This window comes from Saccopteryx leptura, chromosome 7 (assembly GCF_036850995.1).
Source record: "Saccopteryx leptura isolate mSacLep1 chromosome 7, mSacLep1_pri_phased_curated, whole genome shotgun sequence".
Classification (NCBI taxonomy): domain Eukaryota; kingdom Metazoa; phylum Chordata; class Mammalia; order Chiroptera; family Emballonuridae; genus Saccopteryx; species Saccopteryx leptura.
Genome location: NC_089509.1, coordinates 119,440,673 through 119,458,791, shown reverse-complemented (window position 1 = coordinate 119,458,791; position 18,119 = coordinate 119,440,673). Strand labels below are relative to the sequence as shown.

At 62.1% G+C, this 18,119-nt stretch overlaps 1 protein-coding gene across 1 annotated transcript in view; it reads right to left on the bottom strand.

Annotated features, from left to right (window-relative positions):
* Window positions 1-468: 468 nt before the first annotated feature.
* Window positions 469-18,119, bottom strand: part of TWIST2 (twist family bHLH transcription factor 2) — a 50,313-nt gene continuing 32,662 nt past the window's right edge. The window contains exon 2 of the mRNA XM_066345643.1: window positions 469-725. The gene's annotated coding sequence lies outside the window, so the exon portion shown is untranslated. The remainder of the gene's footprint in view (window positions 726-18,119) is intronic.

Below are 18,119 nucleotides of genomic sequence, written 5' to 3'. Positions count from 1 at the left end.
CGGGGGGCGGGGCGAGAGGGACAGGGTTAGAGGGATGGAGGGCGGGGCAGGGGCGGGGCTAGAGGGAGGGTGGGGCGGGCGAGAGGGCGGGGCTAGAGGGAGGGTGGGGCGAGCAGGGGAGATGGGAAGGGGCGGGGGCGAGAGCGCGCGATAGGGGCGGGGCAGAAAGGGGGCGGGGCGATATGGGCAGGGCGAGAGGGGGCGGGGCGGGCGATGTGGGCGGGGCGAGAGGGGGCGGGGCGGGGAGGTTCTTTTTCTGAGAGCCTTAGTCCAGTTTACGCAGAAGGGTACAGGAATGCATCTCTGTTTTATTAAAAAAATATACATTAAAAAAAAGGCACTTAGAGGGGAAATAACAAATCCAAGATCCAAATCCTCATAAATGTGTTCCTGAATCGAGCGGTTTTTCAGAAAAAAATACACCCCGTCCCCGCCCCCCCCCCCACAACAACAAATGAAACCCAGAAAGAAAATCCAAACAGGGACCGAGATGACAATGAAGATGTCACAGGCAAGAAGGACCGTGAGTGCCGCTTCCTCTGCAGGGACCGTCCCTGGGGGAGGAGGAGGCTGAGCTGGGTCTTCGTCCGAGGCCGCCGCTGTCCCCTTGTCCGGGGTCTCGCTGGAGAGAAGACGGGGAGGCTTCCATGAGGTCGTCCAGGTTTCGGGAGTCACCGACGTGGAGGCAGCCTCACTCTTTGTGCACCTCGGTCCCCACGGGAAGTCTGGAAGATAAGGGGGAGGGGGCATGAGACACTGCTGCCTCCATCGGCATCCCGGGGTTCCTGGCCTCCCGTCAAGGGGTCCAGACTGGACAGGACAGGGGCCTCCTCCCCATCTTCCCAGCAGAAACTGGGCAGGTGGCTTCTGGTCAGGGTCACCAGGCATCGGCAAGCAGCTGGGCTCCCTGCACCCAGGAGCCCGGGCCAGCACCATTTTCCGCCTCCTGCACCCACCAAAGGTTTCTCCCCTGCGGGCTCTGCAGGCCCCCCAGAGCCGGGAGTTGAAGGGTGTAGTAAGAGAGGCAGGAGGTCAGGACCCCGAGACATGAGATGGCTGTTACCCACAGCCTGAGGCTCACTTTGGGGACAGCAAGCTGACTGCCAAGTCCAGCCAGCTTGCATCCAGCCCTGCTGTGTGGCACCATCCCTCCCAGGAGAACTGAGCTTATTAGGGATCCTGCAGGCCTGGACCGGGAGCCCTTGGGGCCTATGCCCTCGGAGGTGTTGATGCCGCAGCCCTCACTCCCGTGCCCGGGGACACACGGAACCACCACGCAACCATCAGACCCCAAAGGAGGAAGGCCGTTCACAGGAATCCCTTGAGACACTCTGCATGGGGCCACACTGGCACGGGGGTGACCCTATGCCACGAGGACACGCCTTCACCCCAGAGGTGCATGTGGTGGGGACTGGCTGCAGACCTACTGAGTGCTGAGACAGACAGGGCAGGTCTGCAGCAGCGGCTGGGGTGGGGGCTTGGGCAGGGAGAGGAGAGTGAGGACATTGGTCTCCCTGCTGAGGGGGTGGAGGGAGAGGAAGAAGTCAAGGAGGGGCCCCCAAATCCCGGAGCGAGATGTGCAAAGACCTGGAAACGCAGCAGGATTTTGGATACAGGGATGGGCGACCTCCTTCTTCAGCAGTGCATGTGTCAGGGTGAGTGTATCCGTGCGCGTGTGTCCATGCGAGTATACGTCAGTGTGAGTGTGTCGGTGTGAGCGTGTGACCCCAACAGTGCTCAGCAGATGGCAGCAGGCAGGACATGCCTCCTCCCACGGGACCCCGAGCTGCACACAGATGCTCCGCTCCTCAGGGAATGCTAGAACCTTTGCTGCACTAAGACCAAGACCTGAAGAGGCTCAGACACACTTTCCCTAAAATGCGTGTGCATGGAAACACACATGCACACACGCACACACACACACGCACACACACGCACGCACACGCACACGCACACACACACGCACACACACACACACGCTTCCTTCTTTCCAGTTCAGGGCGCTCCAAACATGAAGCCCTTTTAAGTGGCCCTGGGCAGAGAGTCAAGGCCGCTCTCTTGGAGAATGTGGTTGTAATTAGATAATTAATAGGGGGCTGGAGAGGCTAAATGGAAGCCTTCCTTGGTGGGAGGGGCATCGCCGCGGTTTCTGATGAATGAGCTGCACCAGCCCGCCAAGGGAAACGCGGGCTCACCCACAGAAAGCCGGAAATGACGGCCGGCCCCGAGCAGTGGGGGGTTCCCGTCTGCTCCATGTCCTCGCGGGCGCAGTGCCCGGGCAGGTTCATTAGTCTTCTTGACCGAGAGCCCCAGGCCCGACCCCCTCGATGTCACCCTGACCCCAGCCATGTCTGCTGACATGGACGGCACTCTCAGCAACAAATGTAAACCATCTGGGGTCCAGGCTGCCCCTGCACATGAGAGCCACCTGAAACCATGTGTGTGTGTGAGTCTCCACGTCAGCCTCACAGCTGGGGGGGAGGTGCCCTGGATGGAGCCGGAGCCTGGACCCTCCCCCACGTCAGACCATCGGGTCTTCTTCAACTCTGCATCACTAGGACCTAACACAGAGAATGAAACATCAGTAACAATTCTCCATAAGCTGAGGCAGGGGTGGGCTTACTGGGAAAGGGTTTAACATGGGGCTTTCCATCTATGCTCCCATTTGCCCATCTACTGGTCCAACAAGCCACCCAGATTTCCATCCATTTCCTAATCCTCCTTTCTACCCTTTACATCGACCATCCATCCATCCATCCATCCACCCATCATCCATCTATCCATCCCTTCATCCACCTATCTATACATCCATTCATCCATCATCCATCCATCCATCATCCACCATCCATCCATCCACTCACCCATCCATCCATACACTCATTCATCCATCTATCATCCATCCATCATCCATCCACTCATCAGCCAGCCAGCCAGCATCCATCTATCCACCTATTCATCCACCTATCTATCCATCATTCATCCATCATCCATTCATCCATCATCCATTCATCCATCCATCCATCATCCATCCATCCATCCATCATCCATCCATCCATCATCCATCCATCCATCATTCATCCATCATCATAATCATCCATCCATCACCCATCCATCCATCCATCCACCCATCATCCATCCATTATCCATCCATCATTCATCCATCTATCATCCATCCATCCATCATCCATCCATCCATCATCATCCATCATCCATCCATCATCCATCATCCATCCATCATCCATCATCCATCATCCATCCATCATCCATCAATCATCCATTCATCCATCCATCCATCCATCCATTTATCCAATCGACTAACCATCCATCAACCCATCTTTCCAACATGGACTAAGCATCAATCATGTGCCTTGTGTGCTAGAAATGCCACTAACTGTTTAAAAAGCTCGGACACAAGTCAGAGGAATCTCACAAGGAAGAAGAAACATGTCAGTGCACAACTAGAACACGGGGTAAACAGTGACAACTTATTTAAGAAAAGTGCAGGTGAGACCGTGCAACCAGAAAGGGAAGGGATATAATACCTTGGTCTTTGTTGGACTGTCAAGAAAAGCAGGGTGGGAAGAAGGGTGGAGGGAGATGAACACAGATGTGACGTCTCCCCTGCTCAGATAGAGAGAGCATGTGCACACACACGTGCACACACAAACACACACCAGGACGCCAAGGGAAACAAGGGCCAAAGGAAGAGCCTCAGAGTCCAAAGGTAAAGTGGCGGCACAGGTGAGGGTCCCCGGGAACCCCGAGCTCCCCCTGCACAAAGCCGCAGTGTGAGCCGGAGGGTGGCTCCAGGAACGGGCAGCGGGCGGGTCTGCGGCTTGCGGGCTGGAACGAACTCTCACTGTGTGTCCAACGGACCCTCCAGCGTATCACTTGCTCCAGAAAGAACAGGACACCTGACTGTGTCGGGGACGCCATCCTCAGAAACCATCAAAGATCCGTGTCCCCCCCCCCCCCCCAGCAGGAGGAAGAGACCAGGTCATTGCTAAGAGCGTTCGCGAGCACGGCCTAGAGTGGATCGTTCCTACTGTACCACCTACGACTGTATTCTGGAGTTTTCAGATGAGGAAACACTTCCCATTCTATTTTATCTGTATTTGTTACTTATTTTTAAAAACTTCGTCTTTAGAGCCGTTTTAGGGTCTGAGCACAATTGAGAGGAAGGCGCCGACGTCCCCCCCAACCCCCTCCCCTCCCGCCGGTTCACACCTCTTCCGTAAAACACAGTCCAAATGGCGTAAGAACCAAAAGGCAGCACGTTGCCACCGGTGACTCTCGGAGCAAAGAGCCTAAGTCAGACCGCGCTGTGCTTTCTTTAAAAGATCGAGTCCAGGTCGCCGGGCTGGGTTCACTGTGGTCACGCTCACAGTAGACACAGGGAGAGCGGGTACACCAGGGGCCGTGAGTACCACCCTGGGCACGCGGAGGGGTGGGGTGCCGTCTGTGTGTGGTCTCTGTGGGTCCCGGTGGGACAGACACCGGGAGGAGGGCCTGGCGCTGGCCCCGTGCCTAGTCCCAGCACTGCCACTCTCGGGAGGACCCTCCGTTCTCCACCCGCAGAAACACCCCCTGGGAGCCGTCTTAGGACCTCCTGTGTCAGCACCGTGTGGGTCACACTAACGCCTGGCTCGTCAGCCCGCGGGTCCCCGGGGGAATGGAGCCCCCAGAGGGCACGTTGCTGTTTCTTCCCTCGCGGGTGCCCAGGGCCTAGTGCAGGGCCTGGCACACAGTGGGTGCTCCGCATATGCCCCGTTCAAGGCAGGCCTACAACGAAGAGGTGAGGTGGACACCCGCGGGCTGTCACCGAGCGGGGAGGGCCTGGCCAGCCTCCCCGGCGTCACACGGGGCTCCAGAAAAGTGCAGAGCGCGGGCCTCGCCGAGTCAACCCCGCACGCTGCAAGGGCCCGGCTCGCCGAAGACGAGCTGAGAGCTGGGTGCTCGGGCCCGGCCTGTGCCACTCAGCCCCGTGAAAAGCTGAGGCTGAGACCTCTCGGAGGGACACTGTGGCTTGGAGACCAGGCTGGGACACCCTGATGCTGCTCCCTGATGGGGGATGGACTCGTTTCTGCCTGAGAGCCCCAGGCACGCAGGGCCCGGTCCCCCGGGGACAGACTCAGGCAGGGAGCAGGGGGACACGCAGGGGACACAGCTGGTCTTGTCAAACCTTGGTGATCACTACCAGAGTGGGCAGGCGGTCGTGGTGCCAGGGACAGGCCCCGGGGAATCCGAGAAGGGGTCACCCACTCTACTCAGTGGGTTTTCTTCCCTCTGGGTGGCCGGCACAAACCTCACTGCCCCTGGAGCCACCTTGCCCAGCTGCTGTCCCTGTGACCAAGGCCTTGTCCAGAGACGGGAGGAAACGAGGGTTTACCTTCCAGAGGGGAGACTGAGAAGCCACCACTCGGGCTGGATACGCCGGCAGCCAGGTCCAAGCCGGCCGGGGAACCGGGCTGCACACAGGACCGTCCCTCAGCGGGCAGGTGCACACTCACCAGGCAGATGGAAGAGACGGAGGTCCAGCCATCGCGCTGGGTGCCGGGTGCGGTGACGGCCACACACGGAGCCCTCTGTGGGACATCGTCACGTGAGGCAAGCTCCCCTCCCTGGCAACCTCTCGGCACCCGTCTGGGCCCTGAGCCAGGTACGGAGCCCAGACGGGGGGAGGGGGGGGCAGGGTAGAGAAACCAGAAGGCCAGACGACAGAGCAGACCTCTCAGTGACTGTAAGAATCTTTGTCTGACCCTGAGAATGCAGGAGCGGACCAGAGCTGTCCCTCACTGGGTCAGACTCTGTTAAGGACAATTTGATTTTCAAAGGAGAAGTCTAAGGGTAGGGGTGGGCTGAGGAGGGGTGGACAAAGACAGTCTGTTCTCTCCAGGGGAAACGTGAGTCAAGGAGCAACTGGACTTGTAAGATTATTTCATTTTTACAAGGTGCCCCTGGACAGCTGTGCCCTGGTCGCTTTGTCCCAGGTCCGTCTGTCCTCTGGGGTGTCCCTAAACCTGTGAGTGGCCCCGGAACCAAACAGTGGCCAGTACAGGCAGGCCACTCTGGTCTCTCTTTGTGGGCCCCTGTGCCCTTTTCCAAAGGGTCAGACAGAGGCCACGGCCGTGGGAGTCTCAGGCCAGTGAGCATCGCAGCTCAGGGAACTGTCCGCAGTGTTGCCCACGGTGCTCTGCAAAGTGGGTCAGAGCTCAGACCCGGGCGCTTCCCTGTGGGGTGGACCTGGCCCGCTGCCCTCTGGAGGGTCTAGCTCTCCTGGGCTCCCCTCATCGCACCCACAAAGCTCCCAGAACCCCCAGCGGGTTGACGAGCTCCTGCTAACCCTGCAGAGAAACGCCCAGGCTCTGCCTGTCCTGCACAGCGAGGTGACCACGTGGATTTCCAGGACCGGTGGCCGCCATGTGCTCCGGAGGAGCCGTGTCCGTCTGTGACCAGTGCTCTCTGGACCCTCGCTGCTTCTAAGACCAGTCCCATGCTCGTGGACACACCTGCAGGGGGCCCTGCACTCAGGGTCTAGGGGCCCGGGGTCAGTGGGCAGGGTGGTGGTGGCAGGCAAGGACAGCCTGTCCCTCTCTCCTAGCTCCACAGCTCAGGCTGTGACCCCGGGCCCCTGCCGTGCGTGAGAAGAAGGGCTCCTGCTGGGAGTGACCCTGTTTACGATGCCAAGGCCGCTTCTCGATGGCTCCCTGGTGGCTTGCAGCGGCCTCTCGGTCTTGCCCTCCGCGGGAGAGAGAACACCACGCCCACTTGGAAGCCACGCTCTCCTCTCTCTCTCTCTCTCTCTCCTTGAACTCGGCGTCGGTGATTCAGGCTGAGTGTGTCTGGAAGGAGAAGTCAGCTGAGAACAGCCCGGGGCGGGGGGGACAGGCTTGTCTCCAGTGACCAGAGGTCTCCTCCTTGGTGCCTCCCAAGGTCACCGCCTTGAAGAGACCCGCTCTGCAGACCCGACCCCACCCCGAGGCGCCCGGGCTGGACGCTCAATCCCTGGGGTGGGGGGGCTGCAGCAGGAAGCTCCGTGTTTCCGCCAGGACTGACCCCGTCCAGCTCAGGACTGACCCCATCCAGCTCAGGACTGACCCCGTCCAGCCTTCCTCCGAGGGAGGCCTTCCCATTACTTCTCCATGAGTCAGGGGACGCTGCACACGGTGTTAAATTAAGATAGTGAGGCCAGGCGTCCTGAGTGAGCAGATAACAGGGGCACAGCCTCTTCCCGGGACACGGGCCTCTCCCCCCACACACACACTCAGGAACTGCTGAGACCGGTGAGTTACGACTTCTCCAGATGTCCTCAGACTCAGCTTCCAAACAAAGCCCGCCGGTGGGAGAAGGTGGATAATAAACAGTCGCCCCGCAGGGTCCGCTGCGGCCGGTGGCACAGGAAGTACCTCAGAGACCATCCACCCCGCGACGTCCTCTCAGAGGGGGGGTCGGCAGTGACGTCCCCCAAGTCCCTCGGCCCGCTGGCCGGTGCAGGTCACTGACCCAGAAGACGGGTCAGCTCTCCCTGGGCCGGAAACACCTCCTCTCCAACGACTGACTTTGCCCCCACAGCCCCTGTCACATGAGTCCTGTGACAGCGGGGGGGTGGGGGGGGTGGGGGGGGACCTAACAGGTGTCTTCACACGGCTGCCAAACGAGAACCCAGAGACAGGATGTTCCCGGGAGCAGCAGCGTCCGCTCGGGAGGATGCCAGCAGAGGTCGGCCGAGTCAGGGGCCGCGCTTGGTGCCACCATGCTGTGCCCAGAACGACCCCGTCCCCGTCCTAAGTATGGGGGGGGGCAGTGAGAGGTCAAGAGGCCAACTCTCTGGGGACGGAAGACGGTCTGACTTTGGGTGGTGGGCACACCATGCACCAGACAGCCCGTGTGTCGTAGACATGCACACGTGACGCTGACGTGATCCTATTAACCGATGTCACCCCAATACACTGAACATAAAGCAAAGACAGTAAAAGAAGAGCGCATAATCGCTACAACCCTTTCACTATAAAGTATAAATACATATCATCAACGTCAAGGATTACAGACAAATGTCACATCGCCATAAAAGTGTAAAAAGGTACATCACAGAAGCCCAGAGGGGGTGACAACTATGTGCCCGGGGGTTGGAGGGGGCTCTGCACAGACTCAGGGGCTGGGGCCTGGGCTGGGGCAGAGGCGAGGAGGGCACAGGGGCAGAGGCGAGGTGGGTGGAGGACGGTGAGGACTGGGGGGAAGAGGCAGCCGCGTCTCTGGGGAGGGGTCAGAAACCGGGAAGATCCCACAAGGCAGCAGAGGCCGTGAGAGGAGGGAGGGGCTCTGGCCTGAGCCGATCTGCTCTTCAGAGCTCGCTGTGTGTGTGGGGGGCAATGGGGGGCTAGGAGGGCAGGACCCTGCCGTGGTCCAGGGGAAGGGGGCAGAGGACCTTAGGAAGACAATGGCAGTGCTGGAGGATCAGCCAGAAGTGACCAAGGGGTCCAGCCGGGACAACAGAGGGGTCAAGACCCCAGGAACTGAAAAGGGACAGGAGAGCAGGTGCTTAGGGGACATAACAAGACCAGTGTTGGCCCTGGCCAGTCGGTTCCATGCAGAGTGTCAGCCTGGCGTGCGGATGTCTTGGGTTTGATTACTGGTCAGGGCACACAGGAGAAGCACCCATCTGCTTCTCTATCCCTCTTCCTCTTGCTTCTCTCTCTCTCTCTTTTTCCCTCCCTACCTGCAGTCACGGCTCAATTGGAGCAAGTTGGCCCCGGGCACTGAGGATGGCTCCATGGCCTCTGCCTCAGGCACTAAGAAGAGCTCAGTTGCTGAGCAACAGAGCAATGCCCCAGATGGGCAAAGCATCGCCCCCTAGTGGGTTTGCCGGGTGGATCCCAGTCAGGGCACATGTGGGACTCTGTCTCTGCCTCCCTTCTTCTCACTTAAAAAAAAATTAAAATAAAAAAGACCTATGCAGGTGCGGCCAGGCTGAAGTGTTTTGGGGACACCCTGAGGTTAAGTTCACTCAGCAAGATGGACAGCAAGGGCCCCAGAAGAGGGACGGGGCTTCAGGCACAGCTTATGAGGGAGGCTGACGTGAGCCCTGGGCTCTTCCTCTCGCTCCGTCTGTCACAGAACTGGGGACTCAGAGGGAGAGTGTGCTGGGGAGGCTGCACGTGACTCTCTGTAAGGGACACAGGAGGGGCTGGCTGGGGGCGCCCCTGCTGGAGGAAGGACCACCCTCAGCGGGGACAGCCCCGCCCCGAACTTGGCAATGAGGAGTCACCAGGCCACCTCGGGAAGGCAGGTCCAGTCCAGCGTGGCCTGGGCTCCTTAGGAACAGTCTTTGCACAGGCACAGAGACAGCGGGCGTGCCAGGCACCAGACGGATGGTGGCCGATGCCTCCACCCCCATTGGCCACGCCCCCTGCATTTTATTTTATTTTATTTTATTTTATTTATTTTTTACAGAGACAGAGAGAGTCAGAGAGAGGGATACACAGGGACAGACAGGAACGGAGAGAGATGAGAAGCATCAATTATCAGTTTTTTGTTTTGACACCTTAGTTGTTCATTGATTGCTTTCTCATATGTGTCTTGACCACGGGCCTTCAGCAGACCGAGTAACCTCTTGCTTGAGCCAGTGACCTTGGGTCCAAGCTGGTGAGCTTTGCTCAAACCAGATGAGCCCGCACTCAAGCTGGCGACCTCGGGGTCTCGAACCTGGGTCCTCCGCATCTCAGTCCAACGCTCTATCTACTGCACCACCACCTGGTCAGCCATCCCCTGCATTTTACTCGGACCTCGCTGGAGATGGTCAAGAACCCCCTGAAGGAGGCATCCTCCCTTCCCACACATTCCACATAGACACTGAGCCCCCCGGAGAGGCGGCCACCTGCTGGGGCCAACAGTGGGGGGGGGGGGACACAGAGAAATGGGAATTAACCCCGGTCCCCCCCTCCGCTGTCCACAGGTGGCCCCAGCTCTTACAGGGGGTCCAGAGTCTGCAAAGTCTGGAAGGATGTCTCTGACTATTTCCCATGAAGGATGACAGAGTAGGTGTCGCTGCTCCTGTCACGACTCAGCCCTGAGGACCCGCTTGGCACAGCGACAGCATCCGTCCCCAAGCTTAACCTCAGGAACGTAGGAGCCTTCCTTCTCCAGTTCAGCCTGGTTCACAGAAATAATTACACCTCCATCTGTTGTATCAGACACTCTTTTTTCCCCAGCGGCTGGCCAAGTCCACCTGTAAAGCACGCAGCCCCCAGCCCCTCCCAGAGCGAGGAGCCATCAGCGCAGCAAGGTGACCCTGACCTTTTGAACTTCCACCTTTTCTTATCTCTGGACCTCCCGCTTGCGGGCAGGGGGAGGCGGTCCTGTCAATCAGCCAGGAAAACGCCGTTTGACAGACTGCGCCTCTCACCTTCCGGTTCATCCCACAGCTGACCTCAAAGCTGGGAGCCCAGGAGGCTCAGGGGCAGCAGACACAGAAACGGAGGTCAAGGCCGACACCCAGACCCGCATGGCGAAGAGGCCGCGGGTCCCACAGCTACGCCAACGAGCCCCGGGGCGTGTCTGAGAGAAGAGCGTCATCCTGCCGGTCACCAGGCAGGACCTTGCAGTGGGAGCACGTCCCTGTGGGGTTAACAGGCAGACCCTGTCAGCCAAGGGGACCTCCCAGGAGCCCCAGCCCTCGGGCACGGTCGGGGTGACCCGGCTGACCGGAACGCGGCAGGCTGGTGCTGCCTCCGGAAAACCTCTTCCGAAAGCTTCTCCCAAAACGAACGTCCTTCGGACCCTTTTCCAACAAAAAACCTGGAACTCCCAACGCTTTCTTTTTCAGATCGGAACTTCCGATTCCATGAGACGCCAACGTGAGCACGTGGAGCGCTTCCTTCGTCTGCACTGAACTCAGAGCGTCTGCGGGGTCAGCGGAGGCGGCAGACCCTGAGCCAGGAGGCACCTGCAGCCTGGCCCTCCTGGGGGGGGCACCTTCCCTGTGTGAGGGTGCGCCCTGCCGCTCCTGAGAGGGACGCCGCTGTCCTGGTGTGGTCAGAACCCCCTGGACTGAGTGAGGGGCTGCGTCCGGGAAGGACAAGTCCCCTCGGGCAGCAGATGTCCCCTGGGAGCCCCCCGGCTGTGACCTCGATTGGAGAGTTTAGAGAGTGACCCTCTCGTGCCCACCGGCTCCCTCAGCCAAGAGATACAGAACGATGTTCATTTCTGCTTGTGTTTGTTTTTTAATTCAGTGTGCCTGGTCTGACACCCCGCATTTACAAATTATAGCTTACTCCAATAGACAAATTAAAAAACCACAGGGGTGTCTGAGGACCAGCAGCAGCTGGGAAAAAAAAAGCCTGAGCCCCAGAACCTGCTGGGTGGGTGTGCCCAGGGCGGGCGTGGGGGCCTCTTGTTAAGAGAGCAGTGCTGACCGCCCACGCGTCAGAGGGCTGACCGCCCACGCATCAGAGGGCTCCGGTCTCTCCCTCTGGTGGAATCGGCCGGCGGGACAGTCTTGTGGGGACCGCGGGTGCTCGAGCATCATGCACCGTGGTGTGTTTCCCCAAATATCCCCGGGTACTTTTTCATTGGTTGTGACACTGATCCTGCATTGGGGACCAGGAACTACGACCTTCCACGGGAAGGAGAGCAGAGCAAAGAGCCAGCGACTCGGAACGGGACCTCGGAGCCGAGATCAAAGCGGCCGAGCAGCCAGAGTCTCCGCACGTCTGCTGCGGCGCTTCTCAGAAATCGGGGGCTGCTGCTGCGCAAAGGGGAGCCCCTGCCCTTCCCTGCCCGTGTTCAACGCGCCGAATCGCTGTTCTCACTCCAGCTGAACGCCTCGTAGTGGCCTCTTCTGCTGAGACAGACTCCGTGGATATGGACTGTGGCGTCAACCCCCGTGTCCACAGGGAGTCCCGCCATCGACTCTCCACCTGGACACAGAGACCCGCCTTCCCTTCCCAACCTCCTTTCCTCAAGTTCCGTCAGTCAACAGCCGTGACGTGGATGTTCTGCACGGTCTCAGAGAATTCAGGCCGAAATTCACTTTAAAATGATACACGACCTTGTCGGCAACGTCAGCAGAGAGAAGCAAGTTTCCACGAAGACCGAAAGGGGGGGGGGGGACTCTGAAAACCAGCGAAGCCCCCTCGAACCAGAGCTAAGCATTCAATAACGCTCACGGGGACGTCTCGCCCTCAACGAGGTCACTCCGAGGACGCCTTGGCGCACAGCGAGCCACTCGGGCCACCAGCAGATGAAGCCACGGTCACACCCCGGGAAAGTCTCGCAAGTCACGAGAAACTTCAGTGACACCGAGCTCCTCGCACACGGGTCTGGAGTGACTGACTCGCATGAGACGACTTCCCTAAGCCAATGCCCGTTCCACAGAGCGCGGCGTGCCTGTCGAAGACCCCGGGGTGACCCGCGTGAGAGCCACGGTCACTCCGTCGTCTCCCTCCCTGTTCCAGTCGGGACGGGCGAGGTTGGTGCAGCCACACACACGCCCCACCGCTCGGCGCCAAAGCACAGCAACCGCTCCCTCCGCTTTCACTCTGCGCACGTTCTGGTGGGCGGGGGCTCCGCTCCACAGTCACTCGGGCTCGAGGCCGGCAGAGTCCCCGCCGGCTGCTGGCTGCAGCACTCACTCACTTAGGACACAGTCATCCTGGGAGGACCCCCTGAACCCTCCCTCACAGGGAAGCTTCCGTGCTGCTGAAAATCGGCTGAGGACAGGTCTCTGGCCGACAACACAGGACCCCCCAAGGCCACACCGTCCGGCCTTCCCTCCGACCGGCCTCGCCCGGAGCCCCCTGTGGACCGAGGGGTATCACACCAAGGTGGTGGCCGGGGTGCCAACACCCGGGCTCAGAGAACAGCCCGGAAGCATGTGCTCCCCGCTCGGGAGCAAGGTGAACCCAGGGGGGGACGATGGGTTACCATCTACCCTGTGTGCTTCTTCTCAAAGCACCGACAACCCCATGGCATGTTCTCGGAGGGACTTGGAATTCTCCCCCCGACTCGTACGAGGGACTGGGGAACCGTAAATGAAAACGGGCGGGGAGCCGGCGGATGCGGAAAGGATCGACTTCCCCCCGACAGGGCCCAGCTCCAGCGCCAGGTATTTTAACTGCCGAGCCGAAAGCCTCATTAACACCGAGTCGCTCCGTGACCTTGGAGATTTACAGGGGAGCACGGGTTAACTCCTTCCGCCGGCAGCTGGCCCCAGACTCTGGCCCCAGAGGCGGGTCCCCCGGCAGGCAGTGGAAACAGGGGGGCTGTTCTGTCGGGGTCTAGAGTCAAGTTCACGGCACAGTTGACGCCTTCGCGGGAAGATCGTCAGCGCTCCTGGGTCGTCCGCTCGGCGCACAAACACGCGTTGGAAAGGTGGAGACCGCCTTTGCCTCCCTCTCGGGAACGCCCCTGAACGCCCCTGCGGCAGGCCCTGTGCTCCCGGGCGGAGCCCTGGGGACGTGGGTTGCAGGGTTCCTGGAGACCCTGACGGTGGACTCTCACCCCCGCCCTCGGAACCAGCTAACAGAATCTCACCTGCTCCGCGGGCACCTGCCCACCAGAACCAGGGAAGGGAAGAGACAGTGGCCGGATCTACGGGTCTCCTGCTGGGCCGCAGGCTGATGAGCGGACGTTAGGGACACCGGAGAGCCACAGCGGTGGGGTCATAAATCATGTCCCCAGCTGTGCTCCGCCCTCGGTCAGATGTGCACAACAGACCCCAAGAAGCCGGCTTTCTCTTTCCTCTCTCTTCACCCGAACTGAGCAAAACGGACCTTGGCAAGCACACGGGGCACTGGGGTGGGGGGGGACAGAGGGGCTCACGGCCCAGAGGAGGGGACACTGCGGCCCAGAGGAGGAGACACTGCAGCCCAGAGGAGGGGACACTGCAGCCCAGAGGAGGGGACACTGCGGCCCAGAGGAGGGGACATGACAGCCCAGAGGAGGAGACACTGCGGCCCAGAGGAGGGGACATGACAGCCCAGAGGAGAGGACACTGCGGCCCAGAGGAGAGGACACTGCGGCCCAGAGGAGGGGACACTGCGGCCCAGAGGAGGGAACACTGCGGCCCAGAGGAGAGGACACTGCGGCCCAGAGGAGGGGACACTGCGGCCCAGAGGAGGGGACACTGCGGCCCAGAGGAGGGGACACTGCGGCCCAGAGGAGGGGACACTGCGGCCCAGAGGAGGGGACACTGCGGCCCAGAGGAGGGGACACTGCGGCCCAGAGGAGAGGACACTGCGGCCCAGAGGAGGGGACACTGCGGCCCAGAGGAGGGAACACTGCGGCCCAGAGGAGGGGACACTGCGGCCCAGAGGAGGGGACACCGCGGCCCAGAGGAGGGGACACGACAGCCCAGAGGAGGGGACACCGCGGCCCAGAGGAGGGGACACCGCAGCCCAGAGGAGGGGACACGACAGCCCAGAGGAGGGGACACGACAGCCCAGAGGAGGGGACACCGCGGCCCAGAGGAGGGGACACCGCGGCCCAGAGGAGGGGACACCGCGGCCCAGAGGAGGGGACACCGCAGCCCAGAGGAGGGGACACGACAGCCCAGAGGAGGGGACACCGCGGCCCAGAGGAGGGGACACTGCGGCCCAGAGGAGGGGACACTGCGGCCCAGAGGAGGGGACACGACAGCCCAGAGGAGGGGACACGACAGCCCAGAGGAGGGGACACCGCGGCCCAGAGGAGGGGACACCGCGGCCCAGAGGAGGGGACACCGCGGCCCAGAGGAGGGGACACCGCAGCCCAGAGGAGGGGACACGACAGCCCAGAGGAGGGGACACCGCGGCCCAGAGGAGGGGACACTGCGGCCCAGAGGAGGGGACACTGCGGCCCAGAGGAGGGGACACGACAGCCCAGAGGAGGGGACACGACAGCCCAGAGGAGGGGACACCGCGGCCCAGAGGAGGGGACACCGCGGCCCAGAGGAGGGGACACCGCGGCCCAGAGGAGGGGACACGACAGCCCAGAGGAGGGGACACGACAGCCCAGAGGAGGGGACACCGCGGCCCAGAGGAGGGGACACTGCGGCCCAGAGGAGGAGACACTGCGGCCCAGAGGAGGGGACACCGCGGCCCAGAGGAGGGGACACGACAGCCCAGAGGAGGGGACACCGCGGCCCAGAGGAGGGGACACCGCAGCCCAGAGGAGGGGACACGACAGCCCAGAGGAGGGGACACGACAGCCCAGAGGAGGGGACACCGCGGCCCAGAGGAGGGGACACCGCGGCCCAGAGGAGGGGACACCGCGGCCCAGAGGAGGGGACACCGCAGCCCAGAGGAGGGGACACGACAGCCCAGAGGAGGGGACACCGCGGCCCAGAGGAGGGGACACTGCGGCCCAGAGGAGGGGACACTGCGGCCCAGAGGAGGGGACACGACAGCCCAGAGGAGGGGACACGACAGCCCAGAGGAGGGGACACCGCGGCCCAGAGGAGGGGACACCGCGGCCCAGAGGAGGGGACACCGCGGCCCAGAGGAGGGGACACGACAGCCCAGAGGAGGGGACACCGCAGCCCAGAGGAGGGGACACCGCGGCCCAGAGGAGGGGACACGACGGCCCAGAGGAGGGGACACCGCAGCCCAGAGGAGGGGACACCGCGGCCCAGAGGAGGGGACACTGCAGCCCAGAGGAGGGGACACTGCGGCCCAGAGGAGGGGACACGACAGCCCAGAGGAGGGGACACCGCGGCCCAGAGGAGGGGACACTGCGGCCCAGAGGAGGGGACACTGCGGCCCAGAGGAGGGGACACGACAGCCCAGAGGAGGGGACACCGCGGCCCAGAGGAGGGGACACTGCAGCCCAGAGGAGGGGACACTGCGGCCCAGAGGAGGGGACACGACAGCCCAGAGGAGGGGACACCGCAGCCCAGAGGAGGGGACACCGCGGCCCAGAGGAGGGGACACTGCGGCCCAGAGGAGGGGACACGACAGCCCAGAGGAGGGGACACTGCAGCCCAGAGGAGGGGACACTGCGGCCCAGAGGAGGGGACACGACAGCCCAGAGGAGGGGACACTGCAGCCCAGAGGAGGGGACACTGCGGCCCAGAGGAGGGGACACGACAGCCCAGAGGAGGGGACACCGCAGCCCAGAGGAGGGGACACCGCGGCCCAGAGGAGGGGACACCGCGGCCCAGAGGAGGGGACACGACAGCCCAGAGGAGGGGACACCGCGGCCCAGAGGAGGGGACACAGCAGCCCAGAGGAGGGGACACCGCGGCCCAGAGGAGGGGACACCGCGGCCCAGAGGAGGGGACACCGCAGCCCAGAGGAGGGGACACGACAGCCCAGAGGAGGGGACACTGCGGCCCAGAGGAGGGGACACCGCAGCCCAGAGGAGGGGACACCGCGGCCCAGAGGAGGGGACACCGCGGCCCAGAGGAGGAGACACCGCGGCCCAGAGGAGGGGACACTGCGGCCCAGAGGAGGGGACACCGCGGCCCAGAGGAGGGGACACTGCAGCCCAGCAGTACGCCCTCTGACAGCCCTCCGGGCAGGCGTCTCTGCCGACCAGGGACGTGGGCGTCCTGCCGGGGCACACACACGTCCCTGCCAGGTCCACCGTTTGGAGGAGGTGGAGAGCGGAGAGACCCCAGAAGCTGAGGGAGGTTCTGATGGGCCCGACGGGCCCCAGAGCTCTGAGCTTCTCGGGTGACACGTCCTCACGTGCATCTGCAGGGCGACGTCTTCCTCCATGGCCCGGTGGATGACGCTCCTGTCCCTGCTCTGACGCAGAACCGGGCCACCCAGGGGCGCTGGGCCGGCCTGTGCTGGTGAACTTAGGGAGAGGAAGCGGTGTGCTGGGCACGGGCCCTGGCACCTTCCTCGAGGGGCAGATGCCGACTGCGGGTGTTTCCAGGCCGCCGTTCAAGGGGACCCTGTGGGGAGGCCCATTGTGGCCCAGCTCTGCCAGCACCGGGGCGAACCTGCTTGACCCCAGGACCCTCCATCTCAGCCTTTATCTCCAACAAAGGTCACACCCTGATTGGCCTGAACCGTGATGCCCGTCTCAGCGCCCAGGCGGGCAGGGACCAGGACGCTGCTCGCTCTACCTGCCCCCAGCCCCGCCTGCCGGTGTGCGCGAGCCTGCTCCCTGTTTGCACCATCGCCCGGGTTTCCATCTGGACTCCTACAGCGTGGCCGGGCAAGGGCGGGGAGACAGCTGTCACCACCGAGTTTCGGGGACTCCAGGCTGAGAACCTGCCCTCGGCTGCAGGGCTCTTTGCTGTGGGAGGTTCCCTCAGACCAGGCTAAGCCCACCTGTTAGCTGAGTGATCTTGGTGAGCTCTCGTCCTCAAACTGGACCTCATTTCTCCCAGGTAGCTGTGGGGGGCCTGGCTCAGGGGTCCCCAGGACCCTGCAGGGAGGGTCTCATGGCTCTTTAGAATCTCACACTGGAGCACTCGCTCACACGTTCCGTTGGGGATGGGGGGACACAGCTGGCACCTAACAAAGCTCCTCCAGTACCTGGTGAAAGGTGAGCTCCTGTCACCCCCTCTTCCAGGAGGCTCAGCACCACAATGACTCACAGTCCCTCGTGGGGGTGAGGGGAGGCTGATTGGACGGAGAGAGTTCTGGAGGGAAGGAGGAGGCGGAAGGGACCCAGACCAACCCCAGGGGAGGGCTGGCTCGTGTAATGCCTCCGTGGGATGGACCGGTGTGACTTCTCTCAGCGTCAGTTCCTGAAACCTTGCAACTGCGAAGGCAGAAAGGCCTGTCATGTAGACCTTACAGCTGGGAAACAGTCAGACATCACCCTCGTGGCCGCCTCCCTCCCCACCAGGCACAGGGTCGCCCTGTCCACCCTGGTCTCTCTGACGCCCGGGAGCTGGGGTCCCGCTCGTCCCTCCGTGGGCTCAGAGCTCCTCCCCGGCCAGACTGCCATGTGCTGGATGCGTTCCCTGATCTGTCTTCAAAACCCTCCCTCCTCTTCCCTGAGCTGGAACTGAAGGCGCGTGGGGGCAGAGGACAGGCTGACCACCTCCGCGTCCCCGACGTCCCTGTCCCTTCTCCCCCCCCCCCCCCGCTTGCCGTTTTTCTCTCCTTATTTTTCCTACTTAACGTCAAGTCAGCCGGCCCAGCTCCTCGGAGACCAGCAGCTGCAGAAGTGAGCAGGAGTGG